Source organism: Canis aureus, chromosome 10 (genome assembly GCF_053574225.1).
Source record: "Canis aureus isolate CA01 chromosome 10, VMU_Caureus_v.1.0, whole genome shotgun sequence".
NCBI classification, from domain to species: Eukaryota; Metazoa; Chordata; class Mammalia; order Carnivora; family Canidae; genus Canis; species Canis aureus.
The window spans coordinates 58,948,854-58,971,386 of NC_135620.1; the positions used below are offsets into that span (position 1 = coordinate 58,948,854).

The 22,533-nt window shown below is 35.7% G+C and overlaps 1 protein-coding gene across 11 annotated transcripts in view; it reads left to right on the plus strand.

The window, feature by feature from the left end:
* Positions 1 to 22,533, plus strand: part of INVS (inversin) — a 156,989-nt gene that overhangs the window by 37,511 nt on the left and 96,945 nt on the right. Inside the window, exon 1 of one of the 11 annotated variants that reach the window (XM_077912687.1) lies at positions 14,592 to 14,612. The exons of the other annotated variants lie outside the window; for them this stretch is intronic. The gene's annotated coding sequence lies outside the window, so the exon portion shown is untranslated. Of the gene's footprint in view, positions 1 to 14,591; positions 14,613 to 22,533 lie in introns of those variants that run through there. 11 annotated transcript variants of the gene reach the window in all.

A 22,533-nucleotide genomic window follows, 5' to 3' on the forward strand; every position in this document is an offset into this window, starting at 1 on the left:
TTTAGTTATGATAGTCACACAGAGAGAGAGAGAGAGAGAGAGGCAGAGACACAGGCAGAGGGAAAAGCAGGCTCCATGCACCGGGAGCCCAACATGGGATTCGATCCTGGGTCTCCAGGATCGCGCCCTGGGCCAAAGGCAGGCGCCAAACCGCTGCGCCACCCAGGGATCCCAAGATAAAATCTTTTAAAAGAAAGAAATAAAAATAAAAGGAAATTACTCTCTTTAAATATAATCATTGTAATACTAAAAATTTAACGAGAATTATTTAATATCACAGTATCATAAAATAGCCCACCCATGTTCAGATTATAAACTGTCTTGTAAATGTTTTTGTTTGGTTATTGGCATTTATTTGAATTGGGAATCAGGATCCAAATAAGAGTTATAAACTGACATTGGCTTCTGTCTTTTAAGTCTATCTAAACCTATAAATTCCTCCTCTTTCTCTCTTCTTTTTTCCTTACAATTTTTTGTATTTGCGGCTTGACTCCTTCCCTACTTGGACTTGATGTCAATCCAAGCTGACGATCTCGGTCTAGATCACATCAGTTCTCTCTCTAGGTATAATTCACTTGTCCCTCTGCTTTCCAGATTTCCTGTAAATTACTTATTGGATCTATAGGCTTGATCTGATTCTGGTTCAATTTTTTTGGCTTAAACTACTTCACTGTTTTGCTCCATTCCTCATCAGAAGACACCAAATGTTTGCCTTTTTTTTTTTTTTTTTTTTTTTTTTGAGGTTCTCAGTTGTTGGGATTTCATTGCCCAAAGCCAGTGTGTTTTAGGAGTTGCAAAATGGCAACATTCTAAATCTGCCATCCCTTCTACACTTGTTTGCTGGAATGATTCATTAAAGAGAAATTTCCCCTTATCTGCTCTTTCATTACTCACTGATACAGAAAAGGAAGAATTAATCCTTGATTCTCTTTATCAGTTTTCAAAATAAGGAAATATGACCTCTCTTGATAAACAATTAATTTTTCCTTTTTTCCTTGTTAGTTTCATCATGAACAAGGCATTGGATACTTTTGGTATCATTTGCACACAGTTGCTATATCAGTTCATGGATATTATTATCCCTAAATGATATTCAAATTATTCCATCTTTGGTTATAAAAAGTCCTTCAGATTGGTGCCTGGATCCTTTTGACATGATCCTTTTTTGATAGCTTCCTTGTTATCTGCTAGGACCAACGATTCCAGGTTCATTTCTGTATTTTTATTAAGTTTGTAAATTCCAGTATAGTGAACATACAGTGTTATATTAGTTTCATGATTTCTGTATTTTTTACTCCAAACCTGGAATCCACCATTTCTCTAAAGATCCATGGTTCTTGAAAGCAGGAAAAAGAATTTGGAGACCACACTGTCTAGAGTCTAGGGGCGCTCACTTTTACAGAGTTGGTGACTGTTTCTAAGTATTTACTGTAGTCACTTCTTGGGCCTATTTATTTATTCATTTATTTTAAAGATTTTATTTATTTATTTGAGAGAGAGTGAGCAAGAGAGAGAGTACGAGTGGGGTGAGAGGAGGAGGGAGGCGGAGAAGCAGACTCCCCACTGAGCAGGGAGCCCAATGCGGAGCTCAATCCCAGATCCTGAGATCATGAAAAGAGCCAAAGGCAGACACTTAACTGACTGAACCACCCAGGCATGCCTCAGAACTATTTTTTTAGTAAAAATGTCATTTTGTCACTTCCTCTTCTAATTCAGGACTAAGATATTGTTTTTTTTTTTCACTTTACTTCTTCTACCTTACATCTCTACTCCTTTTTTTCACCCAGCTGAAAATAATAGCAATCACATTAGATAGATGAAGAAACTAAGACTAAAAAAGCTTGAGTAGTTTTTCATTAAGTGGCAGAGTGAGAAGGCAATATATAGATCTGTCTGACTCCAAAGTCTTTGCTTAAATTGGTTTTTAAAACTTTGACTTGACATAGTTCCCTTGCATCAAAGCATACATTTTTAATTGAACTGCCAGGTAGAGAATTCAACTTAACTTACATGTATTGGGTGCCCATTTTTTTATGCAAAGTCCTGTTGTCTTGTGTGAGGCTAATGTCCATCAGCAAATCTTGTAAACGCTACATACTAAAATTCATTGAGCATCTGCCTTTGGCTCAGGTCGTGATCCTGGGGTCCTGGGATCAAGTACTGCATCGGGCTCCCTGCAAGCAGCCTGTTTCTCCCTCTGCCTATGTCTCTGCCTCTCTGTGTGTGTCTATCATGAATAAATAAATAATTTTTTTTAAAAGTTGCGCATTTCTGAACACCTGCTTTGCTACTACCCTGTTCATAACAACCAACATCTTGGATTGGATTAAGTAGGAGCCTTGTTTGGATTTTTGTAGTGGCCTCCTAACTGGCCTTTTTAGCTTCCACTCTTGCCCCCTGCAGTCTGTGCTCATGACATGAGCCAGAATAAGCCTTTTAAACTCAGCTCAAATCATGGCAGTCTCTGCTCCAGACTCTCCAAGGGTTTGTTTGTTTGTTTAATTTCAGAGTTAAAGCCCAAGCACTTCCTGTGACTTGTAAAGACCTATATGTTTAAATCTCCAGTTACCTATAAGACCTCATTTTTAATCTTACCCTTGTGTTTTCGCCTTAAGCCCACTCTGGTCTTGGTGCTGTTCCTCTAAGAAGAAAAAAGTGCTCTTTTTTGCATTTACTTTTCTCTTTGCTAGAACTGCTGTTCCAGTAGGTATCTCTGTGTTGAATTCCCTCACTTACTTTTTTTTAAGTCAGCTCTGCACCCAATGTGGGGCTGGAACTCATGACCCTGAGATCAAGAGTTTCATTGTCTACCAACTGAGCCACCCAGGTACTTCAAACTCCCTTACGTTCATCTGTTCTTACTTAAAAGTCACTGCTTCAGTGAAGCCTTCCCTGTCTATCCTACCTGTTTGTCTTTCATTGCACACATTTTATTCCTTCTACTCTGCTTTATTTGTTTCCTTAGCACTTAGCACTGTCTAAAATACTATGTGTTCTACTTCTTTGCCTTGCTTATTGTCTCTTACCCCACTAGAATGTGAACTCCATGAAGCTGGGGATTTGGGGGCCCTTCTCCCCCACTATTTCTCCTCATTGCCTAGAACAGTGCCTGGTGCACGTTTGGTGCTCAAAAATGTTCATTAAATTAATGAGTCTACTTCTGAAGTTACAGCTTTATTAATCCTCCCAGGTGGTCTAGCACTTCTCACATTATGTGTGTATTCTTGACTAAAAACATATGATGACATTCCAGTTGTTGAATATTAGAATATATTTTTAAGGAAGAATATCTCTGCTTTGCTCTCTTTTTCTCATTCAACCCTCAACCCCTACCCAGTGACTCCTGCTTATTCTTCATAGAATACTTCCTCTCTTGGGACTCTTATTTTTCTTCTCCTTTTCTCCCCCACTTCCCCCGCCCCCTCGCCCCCTTCTGGCTAAATAGCCACAGACTGGCCATTTGAGCTGAGTCTCTTGGAAAGCGAGTCAGTGCAGCCTGGTGGAGAGCAGAGGCCTAAGCATTTGCATTTCCAGAATGTTTGTATTGACAAATGGCAGTCAGTTATTGACAGTTATGTCCCTTGGTGATACTTCAATTGGCTTATCTTTGCTGGTCAAATGCCTTAATTGTTCTGGCCTTTAATTCAGTCAAAGTTGGAGCTAGAGCAGAGGGGCAAGAGAAGGAGCAAGTCTAACAGAGCATCACACTTGTGCTGAGAGGCTGCTGGCAACGATCAGCCTGTCATAATGTTATGATTTGTTCATTTTTATACCATTTATTAGCCTTTACTTGTTGTGCCATTTGGCCTCCAGGGCAGATAAAGTGCTGTCTAATTTGGTAGGTTTGCTTCTGTCAGAGCAGCCTCGACAGGGAAGGTGTTAGCTGCAGTGACAAATAATCAATAGCTGTCGTTGTCATGAGGAACGTGAGCAGTTGGGCCTTTCATCTGGAGGATTAGAGGTCTAATTGGATTGAGAATAGGGAGGGTGGGCTGTTGGGTAACCCTGTCAGCCTTGTGAAGCTGTCAAATGTCGGCCTTATTCATGGTGAAGGGAAGAAGGAACCGTGTGCTTTCAGAATAGAGGAGGAAGGCATGTGAAAGCCCTTTTATACAAAGGAACAGATCCTGAAGTCAGCCCAGCTCACATATGCCCCCTTCTTTATTTAATTAGCTATCCCTTTGGATAATAAATCTGTGTAACTTTAAATGATATCTTCAAGTCTGGATGTGCAAAACACACACGTATACACACACAGTACAGATCCAGACTGGTTCCTTTTGTCTCTGGTCAGGCTGGAAGGTAAAACACTTAAATGGAGATTAAAAATGAAACTGTAGGGGAGAAATGGCCTTAGTTGTCAGAATTAACAAGTGATAAGCATCTTGAACATTATTATTAGAAAAAAAATCAGTAAGACATTAAATTAAAAGGATAGATGAGTTAATAATGAAGTGTGGATATTTGACAATATTTTTCTCCCATACCCACTTAGAAATGTGGTTCCTTATAAAACATAATCTTTCATTTATCCTTACCTACATGCACCAACCCAAAGAAGAACTATACATTGGCTAAGTTGTTTCCTCCAAGGAATACTTTATTCTTTTTGCCTTAGCAAATTAGAACAAGTGACAGGATTGGATTTAAATTATACCAGTGCTAAAAATAAATAAATAAATAAATAAATAAATAAATAAATAAATAAATAAATTATACCAGTGCTGTCATCTCTGATTCAGTCTCAAAATCTCATCTCCCAGTCCCCCCCACACACATAATTATGCTATTCTATATGTACTCCTGTATAAAGCTATCATTTTCACTATGAATGGAGAAGATATTTGGGGAAAAAATCAATTGACTTATTCTCCAGTGCACAGAACCCTTAATATCATCTCTCCATGGCCAAGGGTATGGTTTTATTTTTTTAAGTGTATGGTTTTAAATTCCACTAAATTCAGGGCACCTAGGTGGCTCAGTGGTTGAGCATCTGCCTTTGGCTCAGGTCGTGATCCCAGAATCCTGGGATCAAGTCCCGCATCAGGCTCCCTGCATGGAGCCTGCTTCTCCCTCTCTCTCTGTATTTCTCATGAACAAATAAATAAAATCTTTAAAAAATAATAAAATGAAATAAAAATTAATAAATTCCACTAAATTCTATGGAACAAAGTTAACAATGATAATTGCTAAATACAATGTTATAAGCAACATTTTAAATTTTCCTTATATATACATTCTCTACTTACAAATTAAAGTGACTACATTGCTGTTATCCAAAATCATATACAATGTTTTAAATGTTTTTAAAGTATACTCGGTACAGAGAGCATTTGTAAGCATCATCTATGTATATATAGGTAAGTATATTTTAATGAAGGCCTTGGATGAAGGTGAATTGACAGTAATGTCCACAGTGTGTGAACAGTCACTCCTAGGTTATGGATTATGCATTCAGCCCATCTCTATACCCCTATGGTCTCCTTTATATAGTCATTCAAACCCCTGCCAACCAATTTGAAATGACTCAAAAAAGTACTCCAAAAGAACTGAATGGTTGTACAAACTAGATACTGGATGGATGAACCCAGTGACCTCATCACACCCTTCAAATTCTGAGATTCATTACCATTACAAATATTTCTTTAAGTTCTCCCTATTGTCAGCTAGCTTGAAGATTCTATGATCTTACTTTGTAGTCCACACTGAAGATTAGCACAAGTCTCAGTGCTGCGGACTAAGCATTTAGAATTGTGGTTTTCTAAAGTACTTCTTTTGCTTGATCTAAGCAAGAAAAATTTAAAGTTTTAAAATAACTATCCAAGGTTGCAGAAATCTCTCAGACTTCATGCAGTTCTTCTAGAACTATAACTGAAAGTATAATTATGACTACATTTTCTTTTTTCTTTTTTAAGATTTATTTATTTATTTATTTATTTTAGAGAAAGAGGGCATGAGCAGGGGAAGAGGCGGAGAGAGGGAGAAAGAATCTGAAGCAGATTCCACGCTCAGCGAGGAGCCCAGTGCAGGGCTCAATCCCACAACGAGGAGTTCTTGACCTAAGCCAAAACTAAGAGTCAGACTTAACCAACTGAGCCACTCAAGTGCCTGACCACATTTTCTTAAGCTAAATTGTTCACAGGAAATGGTAGAGACAAACTTGATATCCTGACAAAAGAAGTTCAGTGTCTAAATAGGTAGATTCACATTAGGATCTCTGATTAGAACATACTGTCTTTGACCCATAATCAAAGTCTTTGCTCTTGAGGTCAGATTAGAATATTTTGTTGCTTTGTAACACCTCAAAATCTTTACCATTCATTCATTTAACAAATATTTGTGTAAAAGCTATGTGCTAAGTTTTGGAAATATAACCATATAGAGGGCATAATCCTGTTCTCAAGGAATTCATAGTTTAGTGGGGAGAATAGATAAGGTAAATGGTAATTAAGGTATGGTATTTTTGTGTTAAATCTTAGAAAAGGAGTAAGCCTTGGGATATCAGGAGAGGCACCTAAACTACACTGAGGTGTTGTGGCCTAGAATGGGTTCCTTAAACAGATAGCATCAGTGCTAGATGACAGGGGAAAGAGGTGGAAAGTCCACTCCAAGAATACCTTGGAGTATCCTTGTGTTGCTCAGGGAGAGAAAGAATATATGGTTTAATATGTATGAATTGTTGAATATGAGGTAGAAAATATGGAAAAATAATTGATATTGGACAAGTAAAATGGAGCTAAACCACAAAGGGCCCTACATGGATAACAGTGAGTAGATTTGAATTTTTATTGAGAGGTTAGATTTAAAATGTGAAAATTGATTATATCAGGCTGAAAGAAAGGGATATGCAGCTAACTCACCAATGACTTTCTTTTTTTTTTTTTTTTTTTTTTTTCACCAATGACTTTCTGATTATCAAATTCAAATACTTTTCCTGAGGCCTTGTCTTTGACTTTGTTGGTCCATTTGACCTTCTATAAACTTCTCCATGAATCTACTTCTTTTTTCCCTGACCTGTAAATGACAAAAGCAATGGAGTAGACTTGGAAGTCAGAAGAGCTAGATTCATGACAGATTCTGCTTCTTTCTAACAGTGATTTGGGGCAAGTTTTAAGCATAAACATTCTGGGTTTCTATTTCCTATTCTTTAAATGTGTGACAATTCTTAACTCAAAAAGGTTCTTACAGGCAGTAAATAAATTAATTAATTCAAAAGGAATTTATTTGAAGGAACCCTTTGATTCTCTTAAAGGTCATATATTCTAAAGAGCCCTGATTTGGATCTGAAAATGATAGGTACTTTGGGTGGAGAAAAAAATGTATTCATGCAGATCAAATGAGTCATTTTATAGCTGAAAGTAAGAGGCAGTGATCAAGACAATCAGGTAACAGTTCTGAGAATACCATTAGATTCTCTCTTATGGATCTTAGCACTTACCTTATATTATGGTTACTTATGAACAAATCCACTCTTCGTATTCTGTGAACTCGAAGAGTAAGAGAGTTTATTTTTGTTTATTTTTGTATCCCCTTGTAATTCAGTGCTAAGTACAAATATAAATAATAGGCACTAAGTAAATATTTCTGAGTTTGAGGGTATGAAACAGTGAATTCTTGTGCTAGTATTGTCAGAATTAGCTCTGAATCTAGTTTAATATCCCACATTTTTGAATCAAATTATTCCCTCATTTTCGGTTCTGCAGAGATGTTAAAAATATGACTCATTCTACAAATCCTTTTATTACCCTGACTTTAGGATTTATTAATGAAGTATAGCATTTGATTAATAGTGAGAAAGAACAGAAGCATGCACCAGGACAACTCTGAGAGAATGTATTTTGTTACCCAGCCGGTTATAGGACTCAACAGGAGAGAATGTTGAATGGTGTAAAAGATTATAGTTGGTCTCTAATAAAGGACAGCTATTGGCAACATGGTTCCAAAATAGACACATAGTCAAGTGGTAATTATGAGGATGGCTAACACTACCTAAATACTTCTTCCATCACTGGGATTAGTACAGTGGTTCTTAACTATCTAGAGAGCTTTTTAAAAATAACAGTGCCTTTTGGTAATGATGGACTAGGTCATACTGGATCAACTGTCCCACAAATAGCATTTTAAAACTCTGGGCAAAATATAGAAAAAGCGATCTGGAAAAACTGAAGAGTAACCAGAAACAGGCAGAAATAAAGGAGGAATCAACTCTTGGAAAAAGAAAAGAATGGCAGTGAATGAGTTTCTGCTTTTATGATAGGGCCTAGTCAGTTTTCAAGGGGAAGGAAAATTAAAGAGATAGCTGTATTTTTACTAGTTGAGAGATCAGAGAACAACATTTTGGGCAATGGGTGAAAGTCAAGAGAATGACTCTCAAATAGAGGGTCTCATGGTAGGGAAGCTCCAAATTCTACATATAAATTGCCAAAATCTCTGGCTGATCTGTTACCTAAACATACACGGGGAAAACTTCAGGAAGGCAAGCTAAGACTAAAATAACTCATCAGATATTTTAGCTGCTGCCTTCCAATGCAGGAGAAACAAAGTTTGGAATTTGAGCTCAGCCAAATTAAGTACCTGCTAAAACAAAAACTACTCTTCAATGTCATACACAGAATTCAGACTCTCATTTACAATGTCCAAAATATTATTTGAAATTATTGGACATGTGGACAATCAGGGAACTTGTGATGCATACTCAGAAGGAAACCTTGGAGAACAATGTTCAAGTTGATCCAGATGTTATATTTAGCAGACAAGGATTTTTAAGCAGCTATTTTAACTCTGCTCAAAGATGCAAAGAGAAATATGCTCTTATTGAATAAACCCATTCAAAAATCTCACAGAAAAATAGAAAGTATAAAAAAAAAGAACTAAATGGAAATTCTAGAGCTGAAAAATATACTGTCTAAATAAAAATTTTACTGGAAGAAGTTACTGATGGATTGGAGATGACAAAAGAATGAATGAACTTTGAAGATAGACTACAAGAAATTATCCAACCCCAAAATAGAGAACAATGTGTTCTTAAATGGGGGAAAAAAGAGTATCTCACTGATTTGTGAGACAACACTGAAAGATCTCACATACTTGCAGTGAGATTATCAGGAGAGAAAAGAGGGTGGAACAGAAAAACATGAGAAAACGATGACCAAAAATTTCCCAAACTTGGGGAAGACATAAATTTAAAGATTCAAGAGGCTTAGTGATCACTGAAAAGAGACAGAAAACTCTGCCTAGAAATGCCATAGTCAAATCATTGAAAACCAAAGATAAAGAGAAAATCTTGAAGGCAGCCAAGGAAAAAGACAGAATCTAATATGATAAACCATGAATTCAGATGACTGCGTACTTCTCAAAAACAACAGACACAAGAAGACAGTAGAATGACAGGTTTAAAGTGCTAACATTATCAACCTACTATTCTCTATGTAGTAAAACTGTCCTTCTATAGTGAAACTAAAAGAAGGACAAATAAAACTAAGAGAATTTATCTCAAACAAACCGCCATTATAAGGAAAACTAAAGGAAGTTCTTCAGGCTGAATGGAAATTGCCAGATGGAAACAGTATTCCCGCTGTACCTTCTGATAAAGCCAAATTTTGTGGCATCTGGAAAGGAGAAATGGTTACTATCTCCAGCATCACAAATCAGGGTAAAGAAGAGTTGATTTGAAGTTGGAAGTCAGATAATTGACAATTGGTACACTGATGAAGAAAATGTTCTTTTGATTCTAGTTTGCTGAGAATGTATTACCAAGAGTGGGTGTTGAACACTGTCAAATGCATTTTCTACAGCTGTTGGGATGATCATATGATTTTTCTCTTTATTTAATCAGTTTTGCTCATTACATCAATTGATTTTTAGGTGTGAAATCAACTTTGCATTCCAGGAATTAAGGACTAAGTCCTTAATAAAGCATTAAGTATTATGCTTTTTATATATTGCTCAATTTAATTTGCTAATATTTTGAGGAATTATGTAGCAGTGTTAAAGAATTTTGATCTACAGTTTAGTTGGGTTTTTTTTTTTCTTCTGATGTCGTCAGGTTTTGGCATCAAGATTATGTAGGCTTTATAAAATAAGTTGGGAATTGTTTCATTCTCTTCTATTTGAAAACTTGTGTAAGATTGGTGTTATTTCCTTATTAAATTTTGTATAGAATTTGCCAGTAAACCCACTTAGACCTCATGGTTTTTAACTTCCTAATTTTGATGAGAAGTGGTTTGTTTATTTGCTTGTTTGATTTTAAAGTTGGGCATAGAACCCAATGTGGAGCTTGAACTCTCAACCCTGAGATCAAGACCTAAACTGTGATCCAGTCAAATGCTTAACCAACTGAACCACCCAGGTGGTTTTTTGATAACAAATTGAATTTCTTTAATAGACCTAGGATATTCAGATTTTAGATTTCTTCTTACGTCCATTTTGGTACATTGTTTTTTTTTTTCAGTGATTTTTCCATTTCATCTAAGTAGTCATATTTATTGGAAGGCAGTTCTATCTTTTTCCTTATTATCCTTTAAATATTTGTAATAATATCCTCTCTTTCATTCCTCATATGGTAGACAGGATTTGGCTCCCCAAATCCTCTATTTTGTAATCTTCAGATTCTGTGAATATGTTACCTTAGGTGACAGAAAGGACTTGGCAAATGTAATTAAGTTAATACATCTTTTTAGAGATTATTTTAGAGAGAGAGAGAGCTTATGCAAGTGGGAAGAGGGACAGAGGAAGAGAATCTCTAGCAGACTCCATGCTGAGCGCGGAGCCCCATGCGGAACTCAGTCCCACAACCCATGAGATCATGACCTGAGCTGAAACCAAGGGTAGGCTCAACCAGCCAGGTGCCCTGTTAATATTTTTGATATTGGAAAGTCATCCTGGGTTATTCAGGTGGGGCCAATACAATCAAAAGGGTCCTTGCAAGGGAAAGAGGAAGGCAGGAGCCTCAGCAGAGAGGATGTGATGACAGAAACTTGGAGTGAGGAGATTGGTAGCTAGAAGGAGGCCAGATCCTAAGGAGTATGGGCAGCTTTAGAAGTGAGAAAAAGAAAGCAGTTTCTAGAAGAAATGCAGCCCTGTCTCCTATACTTGAATTTTAGTCCTGTGAGACCCTTGTTAGACTTCTGACCTACAGAACTGTAATGTAAATATGTATCATTTTAAGTCCCTAAATTTGTTATAATTTGTTACTACAGCACTAGAACATGAATATAGCTGATGTTAGTAACTTGTAGGGTTTTTCTGTTTTTCCTTCCCGGATCAGCCTTGTAGACATTAATTTTGTTAATCTTTCAAAAGAACCAACTTTGGTTCTGTTTCTCCATTATCTGTCAGTTCCTATTGCAATTACTTCTTTTCATTTTTCCTTACTTTTCCCTACTTTGGGTTTAATTTTTCATCTTTTTCTAACTTTTAATACTGGAATCTTAGGTTAGTGATTTTATAGAATAATAATTGTAAAATATTATCATACATTTATATATAATATGTTATATATAATTACCTAAGCATGCATTTGTATACTTTAATTAAATATATAAATATAATTATTTTAAGGCTATGAAATTTCCCCAACTACTGCTTTAACTACAACTCACAGTTTTGATTTTATATTTTTGTTATCCTTAAATATGAAATATTTTCTCATTTCCATGATGATTTTTTCTCTAAACCAAAGATTATTTTTATTTACTTTTTTTAAAAAATGCTATCTAATTTTCAAATATTTTGAGCTTTTCTATAGATATTGTACTAATTTTACTGTGTTGTGATGAATATGTTATAAGATTTCAATTTTTTTCAAATTGTTAAGACATTTTTCAGCCCAGGATATGTTCTGTTCTGTCAACATTTCATGTGCAATTGTATTCTGCAGTTGTTGGGTGTAGTGTTCTATAAAATATTAAGCAAATGTAATTGACAGTGGTGTTCAAATCCTTTATGTACAGATTAGCTTTAATAATTTTTTGGAAATGTGTCACACTTACAGAAAAATTGCAAGTATAGTACAATAAACTTTTATTTTCCTGAACCATTTGAGAGTGAATTGCTAACTTGATACCTCACCACTTCCAAGTATTTTTTTGTGTATTTTTTTAAAAAAACAAGGACATTCCTCAGTATTATCATTATATAAACATCAAAATTAGGTAATTAACATTTGATAGGGTACTACCCTCAAAATTTCAGATTCTGTTATCCCAATAATACCCTTAAAGATTAGGTTCAGAATCACACATTGCATGTAGTTGTCCAGTTTCTTTAATTTCCTTCAATATGGAAAAATTCCTAATCTTTTCTCAACTTTAATGGTGTTGATACATTTGAAGATTCGTGGCTAGATATTTTATGCAATATTCCTCAATTTGGACATGTTAGATATGTTCTCATTGTTAGACTTATATTATTCTTCTCAACAGAGATATTATAGAAATGGTGCTGTGTTCTTCTCATTGAATCCTACTGGGGAACACACAATTTTTTTTTTTCCCATTCCTGATGATGTTCACTTGCTCTGTTAGTTAAAGTAGGGTTTGCTTTTCTCCACCATAGAGATACTCTTTCATCTTTGTCATTCATAAATATTTTGTGGGGAGATACTTTGTTTTTGTTTTTGTTTTTTTTTTTTAAATTTTTATTTATTTATGATAGTCACAGAGAGAGAGAGAGAGTCAGAGACACAGGCAGAGGGAGAAGCAGGCTCCATGCACCGGGAGCCCGACGTGGGATTCGATCCCAGGTCTCCAGGATCGCGCCCTGGGCCAAAGGCAGGCGCCAAACCGCTGCGCCACCCAGGGATCCCGGAGATACTTTGAAACTATGTATAGTTTGAAACTATGTATATAAGTATCTTATTGTATACTTTATCTGATATTAAAGTAGCCACTCCAACTTTTTTATGATTATTGTTCCAGGCATAAGTTTTTCCCTCCTATTCCTTTCAACTTATTTGTGTCTTATATTTAAAGTGCACTGCTTGTAGACAGTACAAAGTTGATTCTTGCTTTTTCTTAATCTAGTCACATAATATCTACATTTTAGTTGGAATGTTAGTCCATTTACATTTAATGAATTATTGATATGGCTGAATTTCAGTCTTCCATTTTATTATTTTCATTTTATGTTTGAGCCATCTGTTTTTCTTCCTCTCAATCTGTTTTCTTGTACTTTTTTGGAATCAAATATTTTTTAATATTTCATTTTAGTTCCTTTATTGGATTTTTAGCTATATCTATGGGTTTGGCTTTTTATTTTTTTTATTTTTTATTTTTTTAGAGAGGGAGGGGGGAGGGGTAGAGGAAAAGGGAGAGAGAGAGTCTTAGGCAGGCTCCACACCCAGTGCACAGCCTGACCTGGGGCTCAGACTCATGAAACTGAAATCACTACCAGAGCCAAAAATCAAGAGTCAAACATTTAACAGGCTGAGTCACCCAGGTGCCCCATATCTATGTATTATTTTTAAGGGGTTGCTCTAGGGTTGACTTTATGCATTCTTAACTTATCACATTGGAGTATTATGCTATTTCTCATAAAACACAAGTTAAATATGTCATTCCATTGTCTTCTGGCCTCCATTGTTTCTGATCTACCATCATTCCTCTTGTTCTCATGTGTGTGATAGTTGTTATCATTCTAATTTCTTTCAGTATTTTCCTTTTAATTTTGGTTTTTAGCAGTTTGCCTATTATGTGCCTAGCAGTAGTCTTCTTGTATTAACTATGCTTGGGCTGAGATTCTTGGATCTAAAAGTAGATTATTTTAACTAAATTTCAGTAATTATTTCTCAAATACTTTGTCTCATTCTCTCTTCTCCACCTGGGACAACTACATATATGTTATATTTTTCTACATTGTCCTATATAGGTCATTAAAACTCTACTGATTTTTTAAAAATTCCTTTGCTTTTATTCTTCAAATTAGATAGTATCTATGATCTGTGTTGAAATTAACTGGCCCTTTTCTTTGCTATCTAGGCTAATATTAAAAGCATTTTATGATTTTTACATTTCAGATGTATTTTCCAGCTCTAGAATTTTACTTGATTCTTTTTATTTTATTTTTTTGAAGATTTATTTATTTATTTTAGAGACAGAGGGAAAGAGACAGTGTGAGTGGGGGGAGGGACAAAGGGAGAGATTCTTCAAACAGACGCCCTGTGGAGCCCAATTCAGGGTTCGATTCCATGACACATGGGATCATGACCTGAGCTAAAATCAAGAGTTGGACACTTAACTGACTGAACCACCCAGGTGCCCTAGTATTGATTGTTTTTTCTCTTATCACTGAGTCCTATTCTGTTGTTCTTTTCTTATGTGTAGTCATTTCTTATTGTACATTCAGAACTTTATATCATGTATTGTAGGGAATCTTCATTTTGTTACCTTCCTCTCAAGAATGTTGACTTTTTGTTGTTGTTTTATCAGGCAATTAAAACTGGTAAATCACAGTGAAGTTGTTTAATGTTTCAGTTTTTTCATAGTCTTTAGTTGAATATGTTAGACCTGGTTCATAGTCTGTACTTTTTTTTTTTTTTTCATAGTCTGTACTTTTAAGGAATGTCTCTTTGGAGATTTCAATGAAAAGCCTGAGAGGTGCAATAAGTCCTTGAGGTGAGACTCAAACTCTAATTTCTATCTCCTCTATGTTGGGTAGTAGCTTTCTTATCAGCTTTGCAGCCTTCCATTTGGTGGTTTCTACAGATTTCTTGGAGTCTGCCCACATATTGCAATCCAGGGGTTAGCTGAGGATTTTAGAGGGGTCTATATGCATAGTTGAGGCCTCCCTCTCTGGCTCTTTTTGGAATAACTTCCATTATTCTAATCCAGTCTACCATATCTATTTTCTAAACAACTGAACTAGCTAATCAGTCTTCCTGATTCAAGTCTTTTTCTCTTCAAACCATTCTCCATGCTACAGCCAGATTTCATTCACTCATTTATTGTCAAAAGTTGATGAGTATTCACCGAAAAGACAATATTGTCAAGCAGCCAAGCTGTTGCAGCTATTAGTTTGGCTTGCCACATGAATTCAGCTGATAATAAGACCACAGACCCAATTTATTTAGATGGTATAGTACTCACGGTACATCAGGGAGCATGAACTTTATAGGTTTGTATTGGTTCTCCTTGCCCCCAAGTCCTGTAGGGGTGATGTGGAGACAGGTCCAGGTAGATTCTGCAGAGACAGTAGGTCTGTGTCACACCTGAGGAAATCTGACCTTTGCAAACCCCTGATCTTACATCAGGACTTGAGGCAAACAGGCCCAACCTTTGCCACTAAGGGAGTCGTCTCTTTATTATCCTGGTCAGCAAGCAAATCTATCCTCCAACCTGAAGGGAGATAATATCTCTAGCTTTGAAGGCCACTTGCTATCCAGACATCCTTGAAAATGTGTCCAAGTTACTAAATATGTAGACACACTACGGAGAATCATCTCCAAAAAAGTAAAAGATAAAAGCAACTTACCTTTGGTCAAGGGTAGAGAGTGAATTTTAGGGGTAACAAAAATGTGTCCATTTGTTCTACCAAGTCATTTTATCCTTCCCCTTTCCATTTACAAAGGAAAAAAGAAATCTCAACCACATGCTAATTAGAGCCTTAATTTTCTACAATAGGTTTTTAATCTTTCATCCCACAATAAGATACAAGGCTGAAAATCATAATTACTGTGGAAGTCTTGGGCTTATATTCCTTTACACTAAACTGGAAAGGTATGGTCTGCAAAGGCATTATCTGATTGTAATTAGCAATTTATTAATGCTTTGTACAACTATCCAAAGGAAGTGAGCTATAACAATCAGAAAAGGAAGAGACTAGAGATATACACTGATTCTTGCTGCAAGGGTATTATACCCAAGATAAGGAGGATGGGCCAATACTTGAAGAGGGTGTTAATCTTACAAGACAGTATTAGTATGCTGAATGTCCCTTATAAGGAGGCCAGGCTATAAGTGCTTCACAGGTGGGAACAATCATCAAGGGAGGTTTATGGACCATTCTGGTGTCTATTTTTCTTCCGCCTAGGTGTTGAGAGGCAATTATTACAGCAGCTTTTTTTATTCTAACTTCCTGACTCAACTACAGACCTGAATTGAACTTAATACTGTAGTCACAGCGGTGACTTTGCATTGTTCAGATAGTCATTCCTCAAAGCCTAGTTAGAGTGCTTCTGATTATAAGCATATAATTCTCTATATTAAAATTCTTTCAAAAATAAATAAATAAAAAATAAATGAATAAATAAATAAATAAATAAATAAATAAATAAAATAAAATTCTTTCTGCCCAGAATGCCTAAAATAGCTGCTGTTTCCTGTACTAAACCTGCCTAATACAGTGGAATTGAAATTTCAGGTATGCTGTAATGAAATGGCCAAACTTAGACAAGGAATGGGAATGGGGGATAGAATTTAAGGCAGAAAGAATAGAGTGAACAAAGCTTGAAAGGCAGAACGGCCATGGCATTTTTTTTTTTTTTTTTTTTTTTTAGAAACTGAGGAAATTACAGAAAAGAATGAGGTATATTAGAGTTTCCATCATACAAATTTCTTTCTTTCCTATCTAATTCTAATTTTTTTCCTTCCTCTTTTCTTCACTTCCTCTCTCTTTCTCTCTTCCCTTTCTATCACCCATGGAACTTGTCTATAGCTTAAATCTTTCGGTTTTTCACTGTAGCTTCACATTGCTTACTCATTTCGGTGGCCTTCAGAGTTAAAGAAATTGCTGCATCTCCAAAGTTTTGTCCTTTCCATTGACTATCCTACTTTTGGGTCAGCAGAGTCGTTTTGAACTTGGCTCTATTACTGAACAGATTCATTCATAAATCTAGTCTCCTTGGACTAACTAGATTTATTGTGGGCTACCAGAAATCCTCCTCAGATTTGCATGACTGCACTTGGAAGCTCTGTGCTTTTACTGTCACCTGGTTCTAACCAGAGCAATATCTCTTATCTACTGGCAAAGGAGAGTTAAGGATGTGATTGGAAGTTTGAGCATAAAAGTAATGTGTTATGCTCAAAAAGGCTGAATGCAAAGCACATGGGGGGTAATAAGATAGGCATTTCACCATAGCTATAGGCAAATTGTATCTCTAATGGTGCAAAATATAAGGTCTGATATGTATTTGATGTTTGGCACCTATGCCATTTGGTTAGCCATTGTGAAGCATATACTGGGTACTCTTGATAAGGGAGGTTGAAAGGAGGCTTGATTTAAAAAGATTTAAAAGGCTGATTAAAATACAGGGCGGTTTAGCACTGCCTTCAGTTCAGGGTGTGGTCCTAGAGACCTGGGATCCTGTCCCACATTAGGCTGCCCACATGGAGCCTGCTTCTACCTCTGCCTGTGTCTCTGCCTCTCTCTCTCTCTCTCTCTCTCTCTCTCTCTCTCTCTCGTGAATAAATAAATAAATAATCTTAAAAAAAAAGAATCCTGGCTACAGGTATATTTGGGTTTTTGTAATTTTTTTGTAATTGTGTTCTTCTGCCACATTTTCTGGCATTTGTTCTCAATGTCTTTTTGTTGTTGGTTTTTTGATGTTGTTGTTGTTGTTTGTTTTTTGTTTTTTACTATTTTATGTATATATTAGAAAGGAAGACGGGGAGGGACCATGAGTCAGGGGAAGGGCAGAGGGAGGGGGAGAAGCAGACTCCCCTCTAAGCTGGGAGCCTGATGCAGGATTCAATCTCAACACTCTGGGATCATGGCCTGAGCCAAGGCAGACACTTAACTGACTGAGCCACCCAGGCACTCCCTCCATGTTTTAGATTAGCTATTAACCTAGCTTGTTTTGTGAGAATTTTTTTCAAGCATTTTTTCCCCAAGTTTATTTTATCCAAGAAATATTAAGTTAGGTATTTTTTTTAAGATTTTATTTATTTATTCATGAGAAACAGAGAGAGAGAGGCAGAGACATAGGCAGAGGGAGGAGCAGGCTCCATGCAGGAAGCCCAATGTAGGACTCAATCCCAGGACTCCAGGATCATGCCCTGAGCCAAAGGCGGACACTCAACCACTGAGCCACTCAGGCATCCCTAGGTTAGGTATTAAGCAGCTTTTTGTTGCTTACAACACACACACACACACACACACACACACACACACATATACACACAATAAAAATTACAAAAGCTTAAAAGGACTTTGAAAATCATTCTGTGCAGCATTTCCCAAAGCTCCTTCCTTAGAACAATGTTCTCATGAAATGTGTGAAAATGGGTCCCCTGGCCAAATAAGTTTGGGAAATATTGCATGTTCCTTCTTGGAAATTGACAATGCATGTTAGCATCTCAAAGGCTCTGAGAAGTCATACGGTGGAGACTTTTATTTTTTGATCACAATATATACTTTTTTAAGGCATAAGCTAATAACATCTTAAGAAACTGGTGACCAGTAAAACACTTTGGAAATTTGAAAGTTGTTTACTCATCACCTCTAAGAACAATGTCTTGGGGCTCCTGGCTGGCTCAATCGGTAGAGCACGAAACTCTTGATCATGGGGTTGTAACTTCGAGCCCCATGTTGGGTATAGAGATTATTTAAAAATAAAATCTGCAGCATTTAATAATGACAATGCAGCTAAACTTATATTTACTACTTTTTAAACTGGTGATAAATAAAAACAAATTTTATCATTGCTACAGATTTTATCATTGCTACAAAAGACAAACTAAAAAGTTGAGTGGTTTGCTGATGTTTTAAATAGTTTTAGACCACCGCTCACTCTCCCTTTAGTCTATAACAATGTCAAACGTTGATCTCTTGAAATTGGTTAGAGCACTCTGGTTTTTGAAAAACCAGTTCAAGTCTGTCTAAAGCCATCTGAAAGGGGAATTTTCTGAAGCTTTTTCTATTCCCATGATTCTCACAAAATTCTTCAATTCATTCTAGTCTAGAAAGTAATGGATCTTCCTTAAAGAAGTGCTAATCCCAAGGTGATCACAAAAGACAGATTTTCCCACCTCTGATCAGGTTTCTTTTTTTGTTTTGCTACATTTCTTTTTTAGCATGGTGGTATTTTATCCCCAGGACATTTCTTTTACGAAAAAATATTGTACTATATATATATATATATATATATATATATATATATATATATATATATATAAGAAACACTTTTAGAATTTTTATTTTTCAGGACTCCATTTTGGCATGATATTTTTCGGTCATTACGACACTTAGCTAAGTCATATTTCACTATCACCAAAGATATCTTAGAATTAAATTCTTGAATTGTGCTTGACTGCTTCTGGTTGACAAACAATTTAAATTAGATAGTATCTCCCATTTTCTTAAAACAGGTATCATCTCCTAGAAATGCCATTGTTTGTCAAGAAAGAACCTATGGCAATAGGAAAAGGATGTAAGTGAAGAAAAAGCACGATATTTTGTCATCAAAAATCTGTGCATAGTTTTTATTTTTGGAAATAAACATGTATCATGTATGGCGTATGGGGGTTCACATTAGTATTAGAAGTTTTTATGAGTGCTTTGCTGGTTCCTTGATACAACCCAGTATATTGTGCTGTGTTTTCTCAACTGCCTTTGTAAACACCGTCGCCTTAATAGATCATTTTGAAAGAAGCTACCATCCTGCCGCATCTGTTGGTAGCCTTCCTTCAGGTTTCTGACATATCCTTAATCTGATGCTCAGCCTTGTCATTTGGATCAATAGTAAACCAGATAAGATGTCTTCTACTTGCAAGGCTATGGCTATAAAAGGTATTTGAAAAATAAATTCACTTTTTATGTCCATGCCACAAACCCGGGGAGTACTAATTTGTCATTTGTCTCTCCATCTGTCTGTAAACAGTCAGTTAAATTGGTTATTGATGCGAATAAGGTGAATTATACTTGAACAAAGAGTAATACAGAAATAAACTTCATAGTAAATTTCTTAGATTCCTACAAAAGGTGCCATCTTTAAAAAAAAGCTGACATATCTTCACTTTAATCTCTATTTTAAAATGAGTAGTTACTTTTATATTGTTTTCTATTACAAGTAACCAATAATAACAATCAATTATAATTATGTTCTGCTTGACAAACCACTCTTTATTATTTAGCTTCATAGCCTCCAAACAGAACTATCCATTTTATAATTTGTAATGCATTTGTTATTCACTTAAAAATATTTATATAATGCCTGCTATGTATGAGGCACTGCACCAGGCACTAGATTCTGTATACAAAAGAAAATGTTGGTGATAATAGAAGAGGTTTGAATTGTAACATTTCAGTATTCAAAAGAATCCCAGAAACCACCTCCAAACTTATTATTTTACAGGAAACTAAATAACAGTTTGTGAGTCACAGGCAACCAGCTATTTATTGACATTTTTTTCTACTATATATATTATCTGATAATCTTTTAAAAATAAGCCCAGAGTTTAATCTTTCTGAATTTGTGTTTTCTCATCTATGAAGCAACAGTAATTCTGGCTTTCACAACAGGGGCATTGTGAATATTAACTAAGGCGTGATTATGGAGCATTTTAAGTGCAATCTGAGGCTGAGAAACACTCCTGATAGATAAGAGACAGGAAGAGAGTATATGAAAATGTAAACCATGGTTACCTCAGGTTTGTGCATTGAAGGATGGACATTGTTTTTCTGCTCTTTTTTTGATTTTTGAAATTCATTTCTTTCTTTCTTTCTTTCTTTTTCTTTTCTTTCTTTTCTTTCTTTTCTTTCTTTCTTTCTTTTCTTCTTTCTAAGTTTCTAAGTAAGCTCTATGCCCAGCATGGGCCTCGAACTCATGACCCTGAAATCAAGAGCCATATGCTCTACACACTAAGCCAACTAGGCACCCCTATTTTTGAAATTTCTTTAATGAATATATTATTACTTTTATAATAAATGCTAAAGTTTTTTTCTTTTTTCTTCTCACTTTATATTTTGGCATAATTTCAGGTTAACAGAAAAGTTGCAAGAATGTACCCTTCACCCAAATTCCCCAAATGTGCACTTTTAACCACATGTGCTTTATCCTCCTCTCTCGCATATGTGTGTGTGTGTGTAGATGTTGGTTTCTGAGCCATCTGAAGTAAGTTGTAGACATGATATTTCTTTGCCCCCGAATCTTTAGTGTATATTTCCTAAAAATTTGGGCATTATATCACCACAGTTCAGTTAGCAAAATCAAGCAATTAACATGAAATACTATTATCTAATCCCCGATCCTTCTTATATGTCCCAATAATGTCATCCATATAAACCCCCCAGGCTCAAGTCTTGCGTTCTATTACATCTTTTTTGGTCTTCATTCATCTGCAACAGTTTCTCATGTGTGTGAGTACCACACATGCGCATGTCATGACATTGACGCTTTCTAAGAGGCAAGATGTATTGTCTTCCACTTTGGATGTATCTGATGTTTCCTCATAATTAGATTTAGTTTATGCACTTTTGGCAAGAATACCACAGAAGCGATGTTGTGTTCTTTCCAGTGCATCATATCAGAAAAAACATGACACTGATTTGTCCTATTACTGGTGATGTTCACGTTGAATCACTTGGATAAAGTGTCAGCTGCCAGGTTACTTGACATCAATATAGTTACCTTTTTCCTTTGTAATAATTAGCTCTCTTTGTGGAGAGCTAATTTTAAACTATGTAAATACCTTGGCAGTCCTCAAACTTTGGCTCACCACCATTAGCATCCTTTGACCACTCCCCACCTAAATCAGTTCTTACCATGGCAGAAGTTATTTTTAAAATCATGGCTTCTTCCAGATGTAAAATTAGATGTATATTTTGATGGAAACTGTAAATATCACCTCCCATATTAAATAAGCTAAAAAGAAGTGGACGAGATTGTGCCAAAATGCTAGTAGAGTTTACGTTAAGCTTAGGGTAATGGAATTATAGGTGATTTTTTTTTTTACTTTCTTTTCCCAATTTTGAATAATTTTCCAAATTTCTCATTGCATATAAAATATGTATCTCATAATTTTGGAATGGCTTTCTATGATGGATGTTTGTTTATTTCCAAATGATCCACAAAAGGCTTGCACAAAATACTAAAATATTGATTTAGGAACTGTGATATTCTTGAAATTAGAAAAACTATTGGGTTAGAATTAAAAATAAAACTATGGCAAACAGGACACCTATCTAAGCTCAGTTATAAAGTGGTACATCTAAAATAGCCTTCAATCTCTAGATCTTTCTTCCCTTCTCCTACCACTGAACTAGGGCATTATTCTTTACCAATAAGTTACTCTTAGTTTTAGTTTTAGTTTTAAAAAATTTTAAAGAGAAAGTTTAGTTTTAAAGAGAAAAGGTCTAGAATGGTGGGAAAAAGGTAAAGAGTGGTACAAAGTTCAGGGATTGATTTGCAGATAGAGGGTGCATTGTGATATGGTTTTTAAGAGATGACTGGACTTGAGACTAGAAGATACAGATTTGAATTCAAACATCATCACTGTGAGGACCTTGGCTACTACGTTGAAAACGGGTAATGGTACTGAGTCAGATTACTAGTTATTGCATTTGATTAAAACCTTTAATGCATAGGTTCATTAAAGATTT